Here is an 11,252-nt window from a genome sequence, read left to right on the forward strand (position 1 = left end):
CAGATGAACAATTTGATTTCAAACAGATTTTAAATCAAAGGCCCCCTGAGGAGAACTTCTTCAAAAAGGTATAGTTGTTGAAGAGATTAAAAGAAAACATATTTAAACTTTAACAGTGTTCATTAAATTTGGCTTTTAAAAGAATTCTTGATCCATTCTCTTAAATAGCTATAAAAAGGAAGCAAGACTTATATATTAATTAGGAAGACATATGTGTTCATTTGGGGCTGCCAAACTGATGTTTGATAGGTATTGACAATTGTACAGAAATGTACAGAACAGATTAATTAATATACAAGCAAATAAAGTCACTGAATGTGGCACATGTCTGTACTCAGTCTGGCTGATTTTTGAGACGATATCAAGAGCCCTGAATTGTATTGCAAGCAAAACCAACAGCTTTTAAACTGTACAAACTGAATTAATACTAGTGATAATCACTTTATGATACAATCTGAAATATGAATTGTGAATACTTCTCTGAAATAGGCTAATTTGCTGCCCTTATCAAATTGTTCAGTCATATTAGTAGCTATTTAAAATGTGTTCTAATTTATCCTGGGATTCAAATGGGGCAAACAGCTATGTTTTTCCCCTACAAATACCAATATGCTGTAGCAAAATTAATGTCTTTTAAAATTAAAAATAAATCTCCCATACATTTGTATTTGTTGTGTGTGCAATGTGTGTGTGTTTCTGGTTTTCTTTTTTTTAATAGTATATTATTATAAAGTGTAAAGTAATAAAAGGAAGAAAAGTATAATATTATATAACATAATCTACATTTTTATTTTTTTTAGAAAAGCAAATGAAATATAGGAAAATGAAAACAAAAAAGACAAAAAGTTCTATCATTATTAAGAATTTTACACATAATGCTTTTACAATATTTTAACACATTTAATTTTTATCCATCTGAATGCTTTCTTTCCGTAAATTTCTTAAATAAAATGAAAACCATTAAATATGGTATTCTGGGAAGAGACTTCCAACTCTTTTCTTTTTATTTGTAATATTCCTTCTATTGACTTTGAATATGTGGGCTTTGAGTATAATGTAATGATTTTTAAACAATATACTAAGTTTTTTTCCCCATTTCATATATGTCCGGCTCAAAGCTGATCAACATGTTGTTCTTTTTTTAAATATGGAATAAAGTTTAAAAAGGTTGTTGACTTCCATTTCGTGTTCCAAAGAATTATCAGGACTAATCTCTAACAGTACACATTTATTTCTGAAACGTTTGGTGTCAGAAAGTAGATAAGCCTCAAATTTCAACTGTGTTGTGCAAAGAAAATCAGGCAATTGTCAAAAACAAGATTAAAACAATAAACATCTCGTTGAGATTTAATGATACTAATTAAAAGTTTTTGGAGAAACTCCTTAGTTACTATTAAATAAACGTAAATTCTAGACCCCCCCAAAAAACCAGATGCTTATTTATAATTTTGTAAGAACATGTTACATGCAACTTACAATGTTCAAAAATCTTTCACACAAAAATCCTCTTGTAGTTATCCTTCACCCCCAATTCTACAAGTAGATAGTCTGTTGTTGAAAATAAGGGTCAAAAATTTCTATCAACTCTCCTAAGTAGATCCTAGTGTATTTTTTATCACTAAAAATGCTTTATTTTTATATTCTACTAAACCTACTATTTACCTTGCCATTATATCAGAATGATGCCATTTGGGTACATCAACAGCAAAAATGAGGATTTTTTTAGTATATAAAATAGGAACACATTGAATACGCAATGATGGTGGATGTAAGCATTGACTATGAGCTACAAAGGCATTATGTATGGCATGATACCATTGCTCAAATAATGCAAATTATGCCATCTGTACAATGATGTCAGGACCGAAGGGATGATACTTCCTTCTTTTCTCCAATCCTAGGAAGATGACCAGGATGGTATGGCTGTGTTCAACCAATGTGCTTTTCCATGGATTACTTCAGTATTAAATCAGCCACAACTGGCTGGATTTTCGGAGCATATGGACATTAATGTATTATACTGATTACATTGGTGAGTTAAGTCCTGGAAAGGTTGGACTAAAATTCACCCGTTGCAGTGGAAAGTTACTAGGTTCCTTTTTGCCTGGAAATATGGAATGTCTGTCTGTCTGTCTGTCTGTCTGTCTGTCTGTCTGTCTCTATCTATCTATCTATCTATCTATCTATCTATCTATCTATCTATCTATCTATCTATCTATCCGCTTTACCAGATCTATCTGTCTGTCTACATCTGTCTACCTACCTATTATCTATCATCTATCTATCCGCTATATCAGATCTCTCTGTCTATATCTGTCTGTCTATATCTATCTATCTATCATCTATCTATCTATCTATCTATCTATCTATCTATCTATCTATCTATCTATCTATCTATCTATTATCTATCTATCTATATATCTATCTATCTATCTACCTTCTATCTATCTATCATCTATCTATCTATCTATCTATCTATCTATCTATCTATCTATCTATCTATCTATCTATCTATCATCTATCTATCCACTATATCAGATCTATCTGTCTGTCTATATGTCTACCTACCTATTATCTATCATCTATCTATCTATCATCTATCTATCTATCTATCTATCTATCTATCTATCTATCTATCATCTATCTATCTATCTATCTATCTATCTATCTATCTATCTATCTATCCATCTATCTATCTATCTATATCATCTATCTACACTATATCAGATCTGTCTGTCTGTCTATATCTATCTATCTATCATCTATCATCTATCTATCTATCTATCTATCTATCTATCTATCTATCTATCTATCTATCTATCATCTCTCTCTCTCTTTCTCATCTATCTATCCTATCTTCTACCCCACCATCTGTTTGTCTAACCTCTATCGTCAAAAGAACCACCACCATATTCTTAAGCATCAACCATACTTCACAAATTATACTAGTTAGGTTCACATGTCTGCTTAAGCAAGCAAGCCAGCCATATTTTGCTGGCATGAACCTACCTGGTGAGCATATTACAGGTGAAAACAAAATCTCTTCCTGATCTCTGAGTAATGTGAAAAGCCCCCTTTCCAGCCAGAGAACCGTTGTCTTCTGCTAACAAGATTTTCCCTTTTCGGAGAATCTGTTTGTTCAGAGCACCAAGCAAATCCGTTTGTTTGCTGTTTCTCCATTCTGCTTGCATCCCTGATGGGATTTGGCTGGCTTCCAGCAGACCCATGGCTCCTCTCTGGCGGCCAAGCACAGACCCACAGGCGCCAGGCAGGACACCTTTCCTTCCATGCCCTCTGTCCAGGATCAGTGACTTTGGATGCATCAGTTCCAGGCAGTCCTCTCCTCTGAGGACAAGCCAGTCTGATTCCAGTCCCTTGGAAGATGGGACCAGTTCCACCTCTGAATTGTGCCCATTCTTTATTGACTTATCATTGATTTATTGAAAAAAAAATCTGTGTCTCTCCCTGATCGCCAGAAATAAAATAATTCATTACTATAAAAATTCAGGAATCCTACTTTCAAAGTTCTAAATACATTAGAAGAACACAAAAAAATCACCTAAACCAGGGGTAGGCAGCCTTGGCACTTTTATGACTCGTGGACTTCAACTCCCAGAATTCCTGAGCCAGCACGGCTCAGCATGGAAACCTCTCCCTTTCCCCTCAGCATGGCTGGCTCAGGAATTCTGGGATTTGAAGTCCACCAGTCATAAAGCGGCCTAAGCCTAGGCCAGGGGTAGGCAGCCTTGGCACTTTTATGACTCGTGGACTTCAACTCCCAGAATTCCTGAGCCAGCATGGCTCAGCATGGAAACCTCTCCCTTTCCCCTCAGCATGGCTGGCTCAGGAATCCTGGGAGTTGAAGTCCACGAGTCATAAAAGAGCCAAGGTTTCCTACCCCTGACCTAAACCAACAACTACCCAAAGCAATGACATGCACATAAGCCCAAATACCCAATAGAGGGAGGGAGGTAAGTTGCCTTTTTCTTTTATGTACCTTCTTTCTAAAAATATGGAACTAAAAATATGAAGACACCCTCAAAAATATGAGAATTCCATCTAGTCAAGCTTCTGAAGGCAAGAAGTCTATCATGGTGAAGGTAGCCACTGAGATCCGTCTCAAAATCTCACCAGTCCAGAGAAAGGCTCTTGGCTTAAATGCCAGAACTGCCTCATGATGTGTCTGCATATGACAGACAAAGTGTGGGCATGGTGAGAATAACAGAATAACAGTTGGAAGGGACCTTGGAGGTCTTCTAGTCCAACCCCCTGCTCAAACAGGAAAGCCTATACCATTTCAGGCAATTAGTTGTCCAATCCCTTCTTAAAAACCTGCAGGGTTGGAGTACCCACGATATGTGTAGGTAAGTTATTCCACTGATCAATTGTTCTAATTCTCAGGAAATTCCTCCTTAGTTCTAGATTTCTCTCTCTCCTTGATTAGAGACTTTGAGAGGAAACTTTATTGCATGAGGGCCTTTCTCAATTCAGCAACCCACTATTTCCAGCTTCTAGCTTGTGTGCAGCTGTGAAGGTGAAGATCCTTGCAGGTCAATTTATGATGCCAAAAAAGAGTAGGTTCACACACACACCCCTCCCAAGATGTCAGAAACACTCGTTTCCAGAAGGTCTGAACAGAGTTGAGCAGTCAAGCAAGGAAGACACGTAGAAAAAAAAAGAACACGTCTCTAAACCCAGGATAATATTTTGCTTATCCAGTAGAAATGGGAGATGTTAATATAAATGCATTCAGGCAGTCCTCGACTTACAGCCACAATGGAGTCCAACATTTCTGTTGTTAAGTGAGGCATTCATCCGGGGCACAATTACAAGATTTCCAGGCTGAATTTTTGCTCTGAGATGGAATGAGCAGTAGGATTCTAGCTTAGTAGGAGAAGCTAGTCTGTGAAGGTTAAAAAAAAAAGATCTGGAGGAGTCTGCTAACGTATTTTCTTTAAAGCTTCTGATAAAGGGATACAATGTAAGTAGTTCTTGGCTTTTGACCATAACTGAGCTTCAAATTTCTGTTGCTCCCTGCAGTTGTTAAATTAGTAACACGGGGTTAAGCGAATCTGGTTCCCGCATTAGGCTACAGAAAAAATTTGGCCAACTTCCAGGCATTTATCGATGACCTATTTCTCCTGCAGGATAGGCCCTATTATTTGACTGCCTCCTGAAAATCACTTTGGCAATAAACTCATCGTTTTTCCTACAAAAGTTGAAAGCCACACTTTAAAATTAAAAAATAAATAAATGCGTTGGCTGGATTGACCTACAGGTGGTTGATTTGCTTTGTTTTACCCTTCACCTAAACAAGTTAAAGCTTCAGATTTAAATACAACCATTACATTATTTTCAGGTTTTTTTTCCTTAAAAAAAATTGTCATTTGAGGGTTTTTTCCTGTCGAAAAGCTGACTAGAAATAGCTTGCACGAAAGATTAAATCCATTATTCAGCAACTAAGTCACAAGCTGAACCACATTTCAAGCTCCAGCATTGTGCAAACTCAACTCTCAAGACTGACCCTTAGAAAATCACAAAAGGTGGAAGATAATAAATCAGCTTGAATTCCAAAGTCTGTGTGGAAGATCTTACTTGTGTTGAGAGTCAATTGTGTCCTTTCTTAAAACGTGCCACTTGGTAAAGAGTATGACAATGGACATGTTGAAAATGGGTTTCAAAGCTTTAATTGCTATGCTTGCACAACCTGGATAAAAAGTTCTACAGACTGAATTCGCACAAGCCGCACTATGTCACAAAAAACCTAACCTGACTTAGCGTGTTGAGCAAATGTGACTGCTAGGTTTGCAACTGCTGTGTGAACACCACTAGAGTTATGTTCCTGCTCAATGAAAAACTTGGATTGTGTCCAGGGTAAACTGGAAGCTAAGCCAGGCAAAGTAAGCTTGGGGGCATATGTATTTTTTTAAGTCCATAATCATCTTATTTTGGCCTAACTCTTGCCTCCAAAGAAAGCCCAAGGCCATCCCTTGGAGGCTGTGTTACAATCACACACACACACACACACACACATCATATCCCATCTCCCAGAATACCTAGCTAAGATTCCCAACGGTTGGGTGTACTGAGAGCCATAACCCCACCAGCTGTGGAGGATGTCAGATTGCATCTTAACTTGATTGTAGCCTTCACAGTCTTCTTTGTTGTACTGCCTTTAATGGCTGATAATTGGTGCCATCTTTTTGCCTCGCTCCGTATTCGTGGGTAGCTCTTGATTCATTCTTATCTGCAAGAACCACCAAGGTGCCAGTGTAATCTAGTGCAATATGTATAACAGCATCCAAGTGACCCCAATCCCAGTTACCGATTCAAGTCATCTGCCAACCCAAAGGTGCTTTTTCAGGAGGCAACTGGACTTTCTTTGTTTTTCCTTCGAAGATGTTTCGCTTCCCATCCAAAAAGCTTCTACAGTTTTGGATTCAGCCTGAAGTTCTTGGATGAGAAGCCAAATGTCTTCAAGGAAAAACCGAAAACAGTCCAGTTGCCTGCCCTAGACAATTGACCAACCCGTTTCTTCTCTTCAGCTTTTTTCCATTGTGGAGAGGCAGTGAGGAAAGTCTTAACTGAAGCTAGACCCATCTTCTTAATCTGAGCTTTCCGGCATTCCTAGTTTGTACAAGAGTCCCTTTTGGTCCAAAATGCAGATCAGAGGATGCAATGCTGCAGTGTTCCATCCACAAACAAACCAGCAACTTTGCGACATCACCTTCTTTGACCTCTCAGTGTGTACCTCTCTCTTGCTCGTCCCTTGTTCCCTCCCCAACTGGGAGGCACAGTTAGGGACAGCCAAGATCACAGATTACAGATGGCGCCGAGCACACACATGGACAGGCGACAGGCAGGCTAGCCAAGGCGCTTCCCAGCACCATCATATGCTTAGGCAACTGGTACCACCGTGTCCTTGGCTGGGTGGGGGTGAGGCAGGCAGTGTCATCTTGTGGCCAGAGTAGCTCAAGGACAACATTACTACAGGCAAAACACAACATTTACCTCCACTCCCTCCCAATTCTGGCAGTACTGATGTAAATATGTCCGAAAGTTCACAGTGGTTTTTGTTGCTGTTTTTTTTTAAAGAAAGCACAAAACATTCTTTTGCAAGTGGTCAAAGAAAGCCATGTCCACAAACATGTGACAACACAGCACATTTCAGGATGTAAGCAACTTGGTGTCTTCAGAAGCAGCTTCCCTACAAGTCTTAAGGCCCTTTGCTGTGAGTAATCGATGAACACTAAGCTCAACAAATCCCCTTACTTGAATATACTAAATGTGGTTCATTCATATACAGGAAGTCCTCAACTTACCACAACGGAGCCCCAAATTGATGTTGCTAGGTGAGAAATGTGTGAGCTGAGTTTTGTCCCGTTTTATATTTCTTGTCGCATTTGTTAAGTGAATCGCTGCAGCTGTTTAATTAGTAACATGCTTGTTAAGTGAATCTGGCTTCCTCACTGACGTAGCTTCTGAGAAGGTTGCAAAAGGAGGTCATATGACTCCAGGACGCTGTAACTGTCATAAATGTGAGTCAGTTGCCAAGCATCCGAATGTAAATCACGTGATCATGTGGATGTTGCAATGGTCATAAGTCACTTTTTTCAGTGCCGTTGTAACTATGAACGGTCCCTAAGCAGTGTTGTAAGTCAAGGGTACTGCATAACACTGGGTGTGGTCCCCCAACACCCAAAATGATAAAAGAGGAAGTAAAGAAGAATGGAATGTGGTTGAAAGCAAGAAAAAGCATACACCCCTTGGTTACTAAGTGTCTAACCAGGAGTAGACAACCTTGGCTCTTTTATGACTCGTGGACTTCAACTCCCAGAATTCCTAAGCCAGCCATGCTGAGGGGAAAGGGAGAGGTTTCCAAACTGAGCCATGCTGGCTCAGGAATTCTGGGAGTTGAAGTCCACGAGTCATAAAAGAGCCGAAGTTGCCTACCTCTGGTTTAACCTGTGAGAAGTTGATCAGAATTTTCTTTTAGAAGTAAATTCTTGTAGGGGAAAAGGCAGGGAACAGGGATGCTATGTGCCAGTTAAGAAAGTTAAAAAGCAGTCAGCAGTAGTTAAAAAAATGTTTTTAAATACAGATAGTCCTCCACTTCTGAGCATAATTGAGCCTAGAATTACAACCGCAGTCGCAAATTGAGAGAATGTGATTTGTCAGCATTTTTTGTGGTGGTGGTCAGCACAGCAGTCATTAAGTGACTGCTGCATTCATTAAGTGAATCCTTTTTACCCAACGGGTGTTTGCGCCATTCTAACTTTGATGCTGTATTGCACGTAGCTTTTAGGGAGTCGTAACTTCAAGTGGCAGCTAAGCAACTGGACGTAAGTCGATGAGTATTGGAGGATGCTTTCTGTTGCTATTCAAATTTTCTAGGGCCAAAGCGAAGACAGGTGGGAGTATGGGGGACGCTGCTCCACCTGCTTTTCAAAGATAAAGGTACAGCCTCACTGCTGGTTACTGCAGAACTCAAGAATCCAACATATTACAATGCACAACCCAGCTGATAGAGCTTTTAGAACAGGGAGGAATAATATGTGATCTTCTCAAAAGTAATCTCCAAGCATGCCTTAGCAGTGGCCCCGCTGGAAAGGAAAGATCACAGCTCTTAAGATCCGGAGGGGGACATTCATGCTTTAGATGTTTCTTTTTACCTGCTTTTATGCCACTTCAATCCAAAGAACAAGGCATCTTACACAAAATTAAGCCCTTAAATATAGTTTGCAACCATTTGGAGGAATACATGCACTCGGAATTACAATCGGTGGCAGAGCCTTCAAGGGTCAAATGGATCACAATTTAAATTGATGTTACGGGTCCTGTAAGAACCTAGTTTATTCACTGGGATAGAAGGGTGGTGGTGGTGGTCGAAATCAAGATGGTGGATGGAATGTTGGGATGCAAGCCCCGCCCCTTTGGAATGCCCATGTTCAAAAGGGCTCCCATCTTGACATTCCTTCTTGCCAACTTCATGCCTGCTTCTCTGGATGCTCCTAGAAATACTCAGGGTCAGGAGCTGGGGTTCCAGCACACTGCTCTTCCTGAAACCCTTCGATTATCAACATTTCCACTGCACCCGTAAGCAAGAAAACAGGTTGAGCATGATGTATGTGGACTTTGAAGGGGCAGGATGGGCAAATTTTGTCCATCAGGAGTGCTAGCAGCATTAAGCTTAGTCAGGCAGCTGCCAGGATCCAAGCAGTGAACGTGGGAACTAGGGCATTGTAGTCCCAAAGATGCTTTTTCATGAGGCAACCGGACTTGGTTTTTCTTTGAAGACGTTTTGCTTCTCATCCAAGAAGCTTCTTCAGCTCCGGCTAGATGGTGGGGAATGAATCCTTCCATTCCCCACCATTATTCATACTTCACATGATCTTGATTCTATCCCTCTGTTAATGTAGCCTAGCACTGTGTTTGCTTTTTTGGCAGCTGCAAGTGACTTATGACCATTTTTAGTGCTTACAACTGTTTACAGCAGGGGTGTCAAACTCAATTTCATTGAGGGCCGCATCAGCATTGCGGTTGCCCTCAAGGGGCCGGGTGGGTGTGGCCTACTGGGTGGGCGTGGCTAGAGTGCATATGGCCTATGTGGGTGGGCGTGGCCAGCTCTACATCGTTCGCATCAAGGGTGCCTATGGGGGCCTGGGCAGGAGTGGGACAGATCTGAGGGTCTCTGGCAGAAGGAGGGTCTCTGGGCCAGGGCCAAGGCAGTGGGGGCCGTTCCCTCACTGTTTCCAGGATGGCTTTGCGGGCCGCATGAAACCACTTCGCGGGCCGCATCTGGACCCCAGGCCTTGTGTTTGACATGTCTGGTTTACAGTATCTCCATAGTCATGTCCTCAAAATTGGGATATTTGGCAACCAGTTCATATTTACGACGGTTGCAGCATCCCGAGGTCACGCGATCCCCTTTTGCAACTTTCTGACAAGCAAAGTCAATGGGGAAGGCCAGATTCACTTAACAACCGTTATGTCATGACCTTTCTTGACACCGTTGTTAAGTGAATCAGCACTGCAGTCATTTTATTCCACCCTCATAACCAACCCAAGGAACCGATGAACCACAAAATGATCAGATAACAGTATTTTTTTTTTCTGTGCAGGTTTTTTTCTTTTTTTATATATAAACAGAATTATTTCCTACTTTGCAACAAACTCCGCAAGCCGACTCAATCTTTTTTTTTAATATATATATTTATATATACCATATGCTTTTTTTTTGGCTTGATTTTGCTTTGTTTTTGTTTTCCCCTCCTCATGTTCACGGAGGTGTCAACAGGATCAAACAGTACAAATTGTGACCACAAATCCAGTTGGCAACCTTATTTTTCCCCCCTTTTTAGGGAAAGGCAGGTGACTGGTATATATAGATATATTTTTTTTTAAAAAAAATCAGGTCTACGTTACTTTGCTGTTACAATAGTATTTTATCATTTTAGGAACCATTTATTGTTTTGTTTTTTTTTTATTTAAAAAAAAATTCTGTTCAGAAGTGGGTAGAAGGGAAGGACACAAAATAGAGATTTCTTTTTTTAAAAAAAAACCTCATCTCCTGATTATTATTTTTTTTTAACCTGAAATCCTAAAACACTGCTGAAGTTTAATTAAAAAATTATATAATATCAAAAAACACACACAAAAAAAGCAACCCTGTTGTCATTCAATCCACCCCTATTGCCTTTCCTAACGACCTGGGTTTCAGCTATCATACAAACACCGTACCTCTATACAAACGCGCTTTTAAACTAATAAAATAAAGATTACTTACAAGAAAGAGAGGGGGAAAGAGAAAAAGACAAGAGACAGGAAGGGAGGGAGGGAGGGAGGGAAGGAGGGTGACTGAAGGGGGAACTTTTTTGGGGGGGGGATTTTCTGCCCAGTGCCTTACAAAATGGGAAAGAAAAAGAACGTGAGACAATGATTCGAGGAGCTGAATGGCTCGGGTTAAGAGGACGGGAGCAAAAAGGCATAAATTCGGCATGACGCTTGTTCTCTCGGTGACAAAATGCAGCTAAAAATCCTGTTGGTTGCATTTGCAAGTCTCCAAAACTCAGACAGAATTCTGCTCGGGATTAAAATAATAATAATAATAATAATAAAAAAGAACGCACCTTGCCTGCAAATGCAAGTTTTTTCTTTTTTTTCCCCCTCCATAAGCCCGTTTCCAACCTCGTCACGAAACGATGCGCTCACTGTCTGCAGGCCGCGTTCAAATTAACTGGCTAATTCATGCG

The sequence above is a fragment of the Vipera berus genome (genome assembly GCF_964194415.1).
Source record: "Vipera berus genome assembly, chromosome: 9".
NCBI classification, from domain to species: Eukaryota; Metazoa; Chordata; class Lepidosauria; order Squamata; family Viperidae; genus Vipera; species Vipera berus.